The sequence below is a fragment of the Ailuropoda melanoleuca genome, chromosome 9 (genome assembly GCF_002007445.2).
Source record: "Ailuropoda melanoleuca isolate Jingjing chromosome 9, ASM200744v2, whole genome shotgun sequence".
In the NCBI taxonomy this organism is placed as follows: domain Eukaryota; kingdom Metazoa; phylum Chordata; class Mammalia; order Carnivora; family Ursidae; genus Ailuropoda; species Ailuropoda melanoleuca.
Window position 1 is genome coordinate 89,592,904 of NC_048226.1, and position 13,875 is coordinate 89,606,778.

Below are 13,875 nucleotides of genomic sequence, written 5' to 3' on the forward strand. Positions count from 1 at the left end.
ATTAACTTTCTGGGTAAGTAACACTGTACTTTTTAAGTGAATCTTCTTCCATCAGAATATGCCACACATGACTTCATTTAGCCTTTGCTTGAGGATGCCGTCACCACCATGGGTATCATGAATCTTCAGTTTTAGATATACAATTTAGCCACTCCTGACTCTCCACGGCAGGACCCTTGATTGCCATTCTAACTTTGTCTATTTCTTCTGTTTACCCACACTCAGGGCTACAGAAAGTCTAAGCTGTTTGTGTGTGGCTCCTTTCTCTACCCAACCCTGTTTCACCTCCATGAGATTTTATGCAAACTCTCCTCCGTGCTTCAAATATTCCCTTCTGTCCTTTATTCTTCTGATCAAACTTTGTATTTATCATTCAAGACTCATCTCAGATATCACGTTTCCTAATCTTCTTTCCCCTGACATTCAGAGTTAGCTATATCTCCCCTGTGCTTTTGTGGAAGTCAGAACGTATCCATGTGATGGCATTTATCCCAAGTAGCATAGTTCTTTGCTTATTTTTCTATACATATCCCCATTGGATTCTGACCTCCATGAACCATTTTTACATTAATCTTTAGATATCCAGGGCCCATAAAAAACCTATAATTTAATAATTTCTTTATGTATGTTTAAATGACTAAACAGACATAAAAACACATTGGGATTTCCCAACACTGTGTCCAATAAATTGATAACAGTAACATAATTTATGTGCATCATTTGAGCTGATTTTCTTATTTCAATAGACATTTATTGAGTACCCCACTACATGCAAGACACTGGTTCAATGTGGAGAGCAGAGGGGGGAAAAAAACACTGTTGTATTCTTTTCCATGATAGGAAGATTCTACCTCTTTCCACTTAATTCCTAGTTCCTCTCCAAGACAGAAGGAATTGTTCCTTCAGTCAAAGTCTATAATTTGTCTGCCTTCTTTCCATCCCAAGACTTAATCTAAGGAGGGAGCCAGAAGATCCCACCTAAGCCTCCAACTTGATATATACACTTGAGTCTAATTTTTACCTGAGCTCTGCTCTAGGAATTACACGGTGCTATGCCACTAAATTAAGGAGTGCTTTGTTTTCTATGTGACCATGGCTCCTTATATATAGCTCTCCAAGAAATTGGTTTTGGCCAGAGTGGAGGTTTTGGGGGCTGGAGAGGGGATGGAGAAAGGAGAGATAATTAAGGCAGCAGAATTCGGGCTTTTCTGGGTTTCTAGCCATACCATCAAAAAACTACTGACATTCATTCCTCCGTAATAGAAAAGACACATGAACCAACATAATCTTATCCTTGCCCTCTAAAAATTACAATTTAATGACCTTATGAAATCTATGTGAATGAGGAGAGCTGGTATATTAGTTTCCTAAGGCTGCTGTAATAAGCACCACAGCCCGGATAGCTTAAAACAACAGAAATGTACTCCCTCACAGTTTAGGAGGCCAGAAGTGTGAAATGAAGGCATCGAAAGGCCCGGGTCCTTCTGAAGGTAGTGATGGAGCATCTGTTCCATGCCTTTCTCCTAATTTCTGGTTGCCTGCCATTCTTGGCATTCCTCAGTTGTAGTTGCACCATCTTGATCTGCACATGGGTGTCGCATGGCATTCTCCCCCGTGTGTCTGTGTCTTTCTGTGTTCTCTCCTTATCATATAAGAACACCAGTCATTAGATTGAGAATCCACTCTAAACTCCGGCTGATTTAATTTCGAGATTATTTACATCTGGAAAGACCTTATTTCTTTGGTTTGTTTGCTTCAGTTTCAAGTTTTTATTTACACTCCAGTTAATTAACAATACCCAGTACTCATCACAAGTGCCCTCCTAATACCCATCACCTAGTTAGCCTACCCCCCCACCTACCTCCCCTCCAGCAACCCCAGTTTGTTCTTTATAGTTAAGAGTCTGTTTTATGGTTTGCCTTTCTCTCTCTTTTTTTCCCTCCTGTGTTCATCTGTTTCATTTCTTAAATTCCACATATGAGTGAAATCATGGTATTTGTCTTTCTCTGACTGATTTATTTCACTTAGCATAATAACTCAAGCTCCATCCACGTCATTGCATATGGCAAGTTTTCGTTCTTTTTTTATGGCTGAATAATATTGTGTCGTATATACATACCACATTTTCTTTAACCATTCATCAGTCGATGGGCATTTGGGCTTTTTCCATAACTTGGCTATTGTTGATAATCCTGTTATAAACATTGGGGTGCCTGTATTCCTCTGAATCAATATTTTTGTATTCTTTGGGTAAATACCTAGTAGTGCAATTGCTGGATTGTAGGGTAGTTCTATTTTTAACTTTTGAGGAACCTCCATAGGTTTTTTCCAGAGTGGCTGTACCAGCTTGCATTCGCACGAACAGTGCATGAGGGTTTCCCTTTCCTAGCATCCTCACCAACATCTGTTGTTTCCTGTGTTGTTAATTTTAGCCTTTCTGACAGGTGCAAGGTGATATCTCACTGTAGTTTTGATTTGTATTTCACTGATGATGAATGAGGTTGAGTATCTTCGCATGTGTCTGTTAGCTATCTATATGTAAAGACCCTATTTCAGATAAGGTCATGCTGTGAGGTTCTGGGTGAACACAAACTTCTGGGAGATACTCAGTAACCCAGCACAGCTGTCCTAAGATAAATGGTAAAAAATGGTGTTGCAAGCATGCCGTATGTGAAAGGGACATTGATCTGGGAATCAGTAAATGTGCCAAAACCAAGCTGTGCAACTGAGTAATTCAATTAAACTCCCACTCTCTAGACTTTGGTAACCCAATCAGTGAAATAAGATATAAACTAGGATCTCAAGTTTGTGGGGATCTAAAGACTCATGCAGGTATCTTTTACCACAATGATCCTTGTATTTCTCCACATTTGACTGTCCCTAAGGTCCCTTATTAAATCTTATTTTCTGTAACCTGTTATTTAGATTCCTAACAGGATCCTCAGTCTAATGCCTGCTCATTAAGTTTCTTGCAATCTATCACCAGGACAACCATGCCACATAGTCTCTTCATAGGACACCTTTGAGAGTGAATGATAGCAAAAATTACCATGAAAACTTACATGGGGTAATAGACAAAGATTGGAACTGTCCCAGGCAAACCGTGTCATGTTATCAATCTCTATCAAAACTGTTCTCAGATTCTTCACTCCAACTGAAGTGTAAATTACTGTGTCTAATGATAACTTAGATCATGAATAGTAAGGTCCATGCCCGTGACCAAAATTACTAGTTAACCCTAGAGTTTTTTTGGTTGGTGTTAACTTTATAATTAACTTGAGAATTCTTCTAAGAGTGTTCCAGGTAGGCACTCTTTTCTACATCTGACTTTGAGAATTACCAGGTTTTCTCTATGTAAATGTGCTACTCACTAAACACTGAAACCTTAATTTTTTTTACTTTTTATTTATTTATTTATTTTTTTATTATTATATTATGTTAGTCACTATACAGTACATCCCCAGATTCTGATGCAAAGTTCGATGCTTCATTAGTTGCGTATAACACCCAGTGCACCATGAAATACGTGCCCTCCTTACTACCCATCACCAGTCTATCCCATTCCCCCACCCCCCTCCCCTCTGAAGTCTTCAGTTTGTGAAACCTTAATTTTTAAGAGTGAAATTCTAATAATTAAAATTCCACGCATTTAATGGCATAATATGTTGGGAGGGAGTAGCCGACTAGATACTTTGCAAAACATAATTTTAAAAAGATGAACTAAAGAAAAATATGTTCTATGTAGATAAAGAATGATTCTCATAACTGCTCTATTTCTGTGCTTTTTATTTGAATTTCCAAGATTTAAGGAAAGAATTTAAAAAACTATAACAACTTAGTTTCTTTCTACACCCGCTGAGTTAGAACTGAATGTGATAATGGCCCTCATGAGATAAATGGATTTCATGTTGACTATTTGCTGGGAAGAGAGGAGATGGGCATCAAGTCCTCAACTCACTTACTCCTTTTATGGAGATGGTGGTGGAGTGGCAACTGGGAATAGGCGCTCCTGAGAAAGATGCCTTGTGACCTGGTCTAATTGCCTTTTAACCTAGAACTACTAGACCTCTTGTCAATCAAACAAGGGCTTCTGCTAGCAGGAGGACCCTTATCTAAGGAATGCTTTTAGTAGAATGTGCCTGGTTGCTTAGGTTTGTGAAAAGCAAACAAATCCGACGTACATACTCTCTTTAAATTTAAATTTTGGACTGAATATTTCTAAAGGGGGGAATTCTTGCAGAAATGAGGGACTATAACTGGTTTCATTATTGTTTCTCTTCTGGTGACAGATAGGGGATCAACTTGAAACAGACCTAGAGACAGACATGGTTTCAACTGCCCAATTTGTTGAGGGCAAAAGCAAATGGTGGAAGAGCTGTCAAAGTTTGTTGGTGAACCCTAACCCTAACCCTAACCAATTTATTTGTGTAATATGGAAGCCTGAAATATACCACAGCTTCCTGCTCTTGCATCAAGTGCAAAATGAAGAAGATGACAACAATAAGTAACTCCATAAACATGATGCTCACGAAAGAGTCATAGCATGCCCTGGGAACTGTGAGAAAGCCCTGGAAGACATAAAGTAGCCAACATAGAATTGAAAATGGAAACTACCAAGAAAACTACCCTAGGAGGTCTGATAACAAAACTGAGATTGGCAGCAAAAAGCTTGCACACCTGGCAGTGACCTAGACTCAGAGGAAGAAGCAACTCTGTGGCAACCAGCAAAGGGATGCTGTTTTTGCCCAAGTAGCTTGGTCCTTGACCACACAGCCATATCACTTCACCTGGATGTCTGCCTCCAGGTGCACGCAGAGGGTGTGGGAGCTTGGGTCATATATCAGAGACAGTACCCTGGATGATTGGTCACTCCAGGAAAGAATGGTGGGTGGTCACTCTCAGTGAAGACAGCCTCAGAATCACATTCTGTGGTTACTTCCAAGCCCACACTACAGAGAGATGCAGCAGACAGTCTGAGTGGAAACCTCACCTACAAAAATCAACAGTCTGGAGTCATAAACATCTGGGGAAAGACAATACTCGAGGGAAAGAGAGAAGGAGCCTGAGCTCAGGGGACCCAGCAGCTTTGGGTGTTAGTCAGGTGTGCTCCCTCAGAGCCAGAATTATGAGAAAAGATCCCAACTTAGGAGAGACCTAGAGGAGAAAGGGACAGTCTCCTTAAAATAATATAAGGCACATTTCTATCCCTTGATTTGTCATTCATGCCCTTGGTTGGCAGAAGCATGACATTCTTACTCTACACTAGAGCCCAAGGAGAAAAGAAGACAAAGCAAAGCAAACAAGCTCCTTAACAATTAGGCCACTACCCAGCCTGGCTAACACGAGCGAGAACACTTTGACAAGAGATTTACGTCATTAAGACCTTGGTTCCTTGGTTCTGGTGGGAAAATCGGGGCAATTGTTACCAAGGTCACAGAGACCAGGTTTTCTCAATGGATAGAGTGGTCCCCAAATAGGTCAAAATTGATTACTTGTTGAAAGAGCTCTTGAGATTGAGGGAACAAAATATGCAAAGAGATTTTCTTTTCCTTGACATTGGAAGGAAAGAAAATTTGTGAAGAGGGTTACCAACCTCAAAATGTCATGTATAAATAATGCTTCTGAACCTCCCAAGGAGAAAAACTCTAGGCCACAAAATAATTGCCAAGATGTGGGAACTACACTGCTCAATGGTAGAATTCCATGTTTTCTGGCTAAAGCAGGAAATTCCTTTACTGGGGCATTGAGGGAAGAAAAAAATGTCCTTCAATGTTTGGTTAAATGCCACCTTAATGAAAAGATTTCCGAAAATATAAAAATCTTTATCGAAACTTGTTAGGGAAGACACAGACAAAATAGATTTTCTTTAACCTAAAGGCCAAGGAGAACCCAAGACAAAAACTATACATTTTAAAATTTTCTAATTCAAATTCTGCTTGGCTTTTTCTTATCCTGTTTTATTTTGAGAAATTTACTTAATTCCCTCAGCCTTTCTGTCTTCACTAATAAAAGAGGGATAATATGGGCCCAGTATGGTTTTTAAAAATAATTATAGGGGCGCCTGGGTGGCACAGCGGTTAGGCGTCTGCCTTCGGCTCAGGGCGTGATCCCGGCATTGTGGGATCGAGCCCCACATCAGGCTCCTCCGCTGTGAGCCTGCTTCTTCCTCTCCCACTCCCCCTGCTTGTGTTCCCCTCTTTCGCTGGCTGTCTCTATCTCTGTCAAATAAATAAATAAAATCTTTAAAAAAAATAATTATAAAGTCATGCATATTTATATTGGAAAATAAACTGGAATAATGAAAATTGAAATCTATGAAATTCCATCTCTACCATCTTTTCCCATCAGAATCAAGTTTAATCCCTTGACACTTAATGTAGTGCCTTGTTCATACTGGATGTTCTATCACTATTCGTTGGACGAATGAATAGTCTTACATCTCTGAGTTGGAGCAGTAGACAGGCACCAGGCTGTGGATGGTTTTGAATCCCACACTGAAGAGCTCTTATTTTGAACTGAGAAATGTCTTCACCAAACTCACAGGGTCATGTGGAATTTGGAGCTGAGTGTTGAAATTAGCGGTGGGTGATGGGAAGGGAAACTGAGTGAACAGAGCTGGGGAAGCAAGTTAGGCCAATTCTATGATAGTTTGAAGGATATTATCTGCTTAATTAGATTTCTGTTTACTTTATTGCCTCTAATGATGTCCCATAATGAAGGGAAAAAGGAAGAGGCAAGGAACACAGAAAGAGAGCAAGGAATGTAATCTTGATTATTTGTGGAAATCCTGAGATTTGCATGATTCATGCTGGGCGATTCCAAGTGTCTGGATATTTTCTCATTTTACTGACACAACAAACCTATAACCTGGACACATTGGCTCACTGTCCTTCCCGGTGAGGGAATTGAGGCTAAAGACAATAAAACACATTTGAAACCTCCCCCAGATACTGAGTATTACAGTGATTTTCAAACCAAGGCTTATATGACTACACAGCCCCTTTTCCATCTGTTAAACCATATTTCTTCTCGACGGAAAAAAGAAAAAAAAGTCAAACTTCTTAGTATTACACTCAAGGCTCCCCACACTGGGCAGGGCTGGGATCACAATGAAGAACAAAATAATCACCACCTTCAGACGACTTTTTTTTTTTTTTAATAGAACTGTCCCAGCTCGCCAACCCTTCCCTTTGCTGATGTTAGAATCGGTGTCTACTTTTCTTTGTTTCTAACATTTTATATAAATATAAATATATATAAATAAATAAATAAATATATTTTTATGGATATATATTTATATATAAATAAATTAAATTGACTATATTAATATAATGTTATATAAATATATTATATAAATTATATATAATATAATATTATACAAATTTTATATATAAATTTTATATTTATATATAAATATATCTAATTAAATATATTAATATAATATAATAAATTTAATACATTTAATAAATACATAACAATATATTTATATTTTAGTATTATATATTTTACATAAAATGCATATTTTAGATTGTGACATGATGGACATATAACATCACATTGGTTTCAGGTGCACGACACAATGATTTGAAGTTTGTATATACTGCAAGATGATCACCACAATAAATCTAGTTCACATCCATTACCACATACATAGGGTTACAAATTTTTTGTATATATTATATATTATCATCATCATATCCTCACGATTTGCTGTAGAATTATGCTGAACTGACTTTTCCCCAGTAGCCCGATAGCATCCTTATCAATCCTCTCTGTCTGAGAACCTGAGATTTTTAGGGATTCACAGTCCGCACCAGAGCACAAATGAACAGATGATTCTTGAGAGAGCAACCCATTCCCTCCAACCTCAGGCCCCACACTCTGCCATGGAGTCAGTCTTCTCATTCCCTCGTCCGCCTGTCTCATCTTTCTCCAAAAGAGGCTGGAGACCTCTTTAGAGAATACAGAATCTAGTTGGTTCTTTCTACAGATCAAATTATCTGGACAAGTTCATGGGCAATGTATGAATGGAAGTGAAAGATATTAACCAAGATCATTGGGTTATAATAAAAAAAAGGAAGAAATTAAGTGAAAAGAGCACCTAATGATAAGTAGAAATGTGGAATAACCTTCTAAATGAGGTTGACAGCACCTTTTCTTCCGGAGTCAAAACAGAAGAGAACAAATCAGTGATGAGCTTCTGTGTGAGGCAGTCCTGAGTGTCATGCTGGCAAATGTGTTGACCTCTTCAGTCCCCTAATTTCTATGGCTCCAAGAGCTAACATTCCCAGCTGCCTCACTGAGAGAGAGAGAGAGAGAGAGAGAGAGAGAGAGAGAGATCGCTTAATGATATTACTGAACGCTGACCTTTTCAAGAAAAAGAAGCCTAGACAGTTATTAATTAAAATAAGAAGGGTAACTGCAGTGTCAGCTTAGATTTGAACCTGGAGATCCCAATTTCAAGGCTGTGGTGAAAGTCCTCTCAGACGTGTGCAAGTTCAATGTATATTTAATAGAAGAACAACTTCCTTCTGATATCAGGGCTCAGATTTGTCAGTTACACTGGCAGAAACAGTCATGAAAATCTCAATTCCCTATTTGTGTTTGCCGCCATCTACACTGCTACCTGGTATGCTAAAAATATTATTAGGCATTGTATTTTGAATCTAAAAGGAAAAATGCATGTAAAATTTCCATATGATATATTACACTTTGAAAATGGTCTATATACTACAGATGGAGTGCTTTTTTTTTTTTTAATGGAGGGAGGAGTGAAGTATATAATGTGTGTTGTGTCTGCTCTGGGACGACTGCTGTGATCTGGGGGCGCTTGGGTGGCTCAGTCGGGGAAGCGTCTGCCTTCAATTTAGGTCATGATCCCAGGTGGGATCGAGTCCTGCATAGGGCTCCCTGATCAGTGGGAAGTCTGCTTCTCCCTCTCTCTCTGCTCGCCACTCCCCCCCTCTCTCTGCTCGCCACTCCCCCCCTACTTGTGCTCTCTCTCTCTCTCTGTGTCAAATAAATAAATAAAATCTTAAAAATAAAAAAAAAAGACTGCTCTGATCTGAGAGATGGGAGTTTCTGATCCTGATCCACACTCAGCCAAGATAAGAATTAGTCATGTGATTTGAGGCAGATCAGTTTACCTTTATTGATCTCAGATTCCTGATTTGCAAAATTAGGGCCCTCTCATCTAAAGGCCTGTGGTAGGCAGAACGATGGCCCTCCAAAGATGCCTGCATCCTGATTCCCAGAATCCACACATGTTAGGGGGCTTAAGGTTGCAGGTGAAATTAAGCTTGCTAACCGGCTGACCTCAAGATAGGGGGAGTATCCTGGATTCTCGGGGTGGCCGCAATGTCATTGCAAGAGATCTTATAAGTGGAGGATGGAAGCAGAAGAGAGAGAGAGAGAGAACCAGGGAAACGGCAGTGTAAGAACGATGCCCAACCTTGCTGGCTTTGAATTTGGAGGGAAGGCCAGTGATCAAGGAATGTGGGCAGCCTGCAGTAGCTGGAAAAGGCAAGGACAGGATTCTCCCCTAGGAGCTCCAGAGGGAACACTGTCCTGCCGACACCTTGATCTTAGCCAAGGCTTCTCCTTTCAGGCTCCTGCCCCCAGAACTATTAGACGTTTGTGTTGTTTGAAGCTATTAAGTTTGTAGTACTTTGTCACAGTCACAATACAGAGCCCTTTGAGAACCAGTCGTGATGCAGCTGGTATTGAGTTTTCTGCGTGAGCATCTGGGAATCCCAGCTTTCACTGCTCATTTCCTTGCACTGACGGGCCGATCTGCACTCACAAGGGTTAATTGGCAAATTGCATAATTAGGAGGATACATGATAGCCTTCAATTTAGGGGAAGCAAATTAACTTTGGGCAGGCAGTTCGGGCTTGAAAGCAAAGTGGCATCCTGGCACTTTTCTACTGCCGCTGACAAGCCAAATAGAGGTGGTTTGCTCTAAAGAAGCAGGCTTCCATGTGGGTGTGCTGACAGCAGAAAGTACACAAGAGAAAAGGAGAACGTTCCTGATTTTTAACCATATCATTAGTAAATAATGATTAAATTACATCTTATTTTCCAAACCCTATGCCCCTAATTGTTTCCTTTTATCTCACTATATTAGCTAATAATGTCCTCAAGTTTCTGTCACATAATAGGGAAGATAATGGACAACTTGTCTTTTTCCTCACTAAGTGGATAAGATGATACAACCTATAGTTTGGGGACAGAGGTATTTATTGTTATGTTAAAGGTGTATCTACCAATTTGTATTTTATTTAATGTTTTAACACACATGGGTGTTGAATTTTGTCGAATATATTTCTCATCAATGGGGATGTTGCAAAATTTTTCTACATTGCTCTGTTAGTATGATAGACTGCATTCATCAATTTCTGATGGAGCTTATATTTTAGGAGTGTTAGAGGACAAATAAACAAGTGAAATGTATTGTATGTCACATGGTGATTGATTCTAGAAAAGAAGGTGGACCATGGCTTGCTGGTGGGGAAAAGTCGGGGTGCAAATATTTTATGTGCGATAAACGCTAAACTCATTTATTCCTTTATTTATCCAATAAATGTTTAACTATTCACATTTTTGAACATCCACATTCATTAATTTCTATACTCAACAGTCATTTTGAGTACCCTGGAATGCTTAGCCTCTAGTAGGGATGTAATTTACAAATAGGAATAAGATAAAATGTCCGTCATCCAGGACCCCCTGGGTTGAGTGGAAGGACCTATTTGAAGGAAGAGGAATCTGGGATAGTTTTCAAAACCAAAAGGAGAGGGCAGTATACTACCCTTCCATGCAGGAATATTCTCAGATTATCAAAATTCACCAACCTTGTCCCTCTACTTGGAGATATGTTCAGGATTGCCAGAGGGAAGATGATGTGATCCAGCCAGTCACATGCCTTTAAAGATAGGGAAGGCTATGTTTGTTTGTTCGCCAAAATGTGTTACTTACATAATACTCTTGTTTGCTTCATGATCTCCAATGTCTGTTCTGGAGCTGTGGTAGACATTGGCTTTGACTCCCTTACTCTTTACCTGTATACCTTTCTTAGGGAAAGATGGAAAGAATTGTAATCCATCTTCTAAATCTATGGAGTGTGTTTCCACAAATCTAGCATCAAGGGAAGATTCATAGGCATCTGCCTTCAGTGATTTGTGACCTACTGACACCTGATAGCAGTAACTAGGTGTTCTCTATGTGAAAGGACAACAGCACTAACGTTCTTTCTGCTCAGTTGGCAGTATTTCTTATTTACCTTTTTTAGAAAGGTAATGCAAATCTCTGCATCCATTTAATGCCATCCCAAAAGATGAGGGAGTCATTTCTCTCCCATTTTTCAGTACAGCACCAAAATCATCTATTTCCTCTGTTGGATTCAGCGAAGCCTGTCTTTCATGGACAGTGGGGCAGTGACATTCATACACTGAACCTGACATCAGGCCCTGTCACTTATAGGAATTACCTTGCCTTGTTATTGGCTGCCACTGCCTTTCTGACTCTTTCTTCAGCAGAATTGACTCAAAGTATGACCTTGACCACTCCCCAACTTTACTATCCTTCTCCTAGCTTAGACCCATCATAGAGTGATACGTCCTTTCAGTAAAATTTTTCCTTCTTCAATTTCTATTTTTAAATGGCAAATAGCAGCCTCTCATGAAGCAGGTCCCAAGTTTTTACTAAAAAGAATCAATAAAGAAAAAGAAGAGAAAACCAACATTGGGTGAGTCCAATGGAAGAACGTTAACCATCCTAGTTCACTTTGCCATGTGGACTTCCACTGATCTCCTCTTACAAAGGAAAGTCTGATTAAAAATGCAGGGGATTAACTTATTCCAGGGTATGTACCAACCAGGATTGTGAACAGCAACTCCTCTAATGCATTTATTACTTCCTCATTATTTATGAAGCATTAACTGTGTACCGTGTAATCTAGGTGGTCCAGATAAAGCAGGTAATAAGACAAAAAAACATCAATCATACCTTCATGGCGGTTACATTCTATTATGTGCTAAGACAACAAATAAAAAATAAAAGATAGTGTCAGTGCTGTGGGAAAAATAAAGATGGTAAAGGGAAAGGGAAATATTGGGAATTAGTCTTTTCATTCAAGGCTATTGGGATTCCTGAGGGTGTAAAGTATAGGGATCTTTAGTAAAAAATGTTTCTGGAAGATGGTGCAACAATTCATAGATAGCTGAGGTGGGGGCTTGGTTGATACGTTCAGAAAATAGCAATAAAGGAAGAGCAAGGTTGGTAAGATTGCGATCAGAGAGGCACAGATAGCTGGATTGTAGAGAGTGAGAGTTCATTTTAAGGACTTGACTTTTACTTTGAGATTGGAAGCCACTGGAGAAGAATATTAAATCCTGCTTACCTTTTCCAGTGGTAACCCCAGCTGCTGTGTTATGAACGAACAGCAGAGAGATGGGCAAGTACAGAGGCAAAGAGACCAGCCAGGGAGCTCTTACCAGGTGGAGAGTTATGGCAGCTGGGATAGCAGGCATGGTGGTGAGAATGTTGCAGACTTTGGAAACATCTTTAAAATTTAAACCAACAGGGTTTGCTGATAAATTGCATGTAAAATGTAAAACAAACAAACAAAAAAGAGTCAAGGATATTCTAAGATATTTTGATCAAGTACTTAGAAGAATGAAAATATCATTGTTATGGACTGAATTGTGTCCTCCCCAAAGTCATATGTTGAGGCCCTAAACTACCCCCATCCCGCCGTGCCCTTGAAGGTGATTAAGGCTAACTAATGAGATCATAAGACTGGAGCCCTGATCCCACAGGGCAGGTGTCCTTTTAAAAGAGGAAAAGACTTTGTTTCTGCCATGTGTGGACACAGTAAAAATGCAGCTGTCTACAAGCCAGAAAGAAGGCCCTCACCGGAAATTAAATCAGCTTACACTTTGATCTTGGACTCCCCAGCCTCCAGAACTGTGAGCAATAAATTTCTGTCACTTAAGCTACCCAGTCTATGATATTTTACTCTGGTAACCTAAACAGACATTTTCAGTCATTAACCAACAAGTAAAAGGGTATTTTTTTTTAGTCAGATATGAGGGAGAAAATAGTCATTCCTGTTATGGATGCCTACAATTTGATATGCCCATGGATTATTAACATAAAGATATTGTACAGGCAGTTGGATAAATGAGTCTGCTGTTCAGGGGAGTGCTCAGGGTAGATATAAAAATTTATACGTGTATAAATTGTATTTAAATCTGCGAGACTAGTGATTCTAAGGAGTAAAGAGTATGTGGAGAAGAGAAAAATTTTGTGCACCGAGCACTGGACCACATCAACACTGAGAAGGCAGTGACATGAAGAAAAATGCAAAGGGACAGAGAGGGATGCCAGCCTGAGAAGAGAACCGAGAAGGCAGAGCTTTCTAGAAGGCAATTACAGAAGTGTTTTGACAGACAGACTATATCAACTGTGTCAAATTCTACACATGTGGGGTAAGATGAGAACTAACAATTGATCACTGGGTTTGCCGTTGTGGAGGAAGGTCATTGGTAAATTGTCGTGAATGGTTTTAGTGCAGTGTTGGGATGCTGGTCTGAAGCAAGCGTACAAAGGGCATGGCGTAGGAAATTGGAGACAAAGAGCACTGACTACTCTGCTGAGGTATGACATATAGATGTCAAGGTCCATTAGACATGGCGTGTAGCCGTTCTGAAACTAAAGGTCTAGTGAGACAGGGCATGCTGGGGATGACAGATTTTCATAAATTCCATTAATTTAAAGTACAAAAACCAAAAGAGGAAACAAGTAATAGAGCTGAGAGGATACCACTATGCCCTCTTCCTGTCTAAATGTAGATGAGTTCCATTGGATGAATAT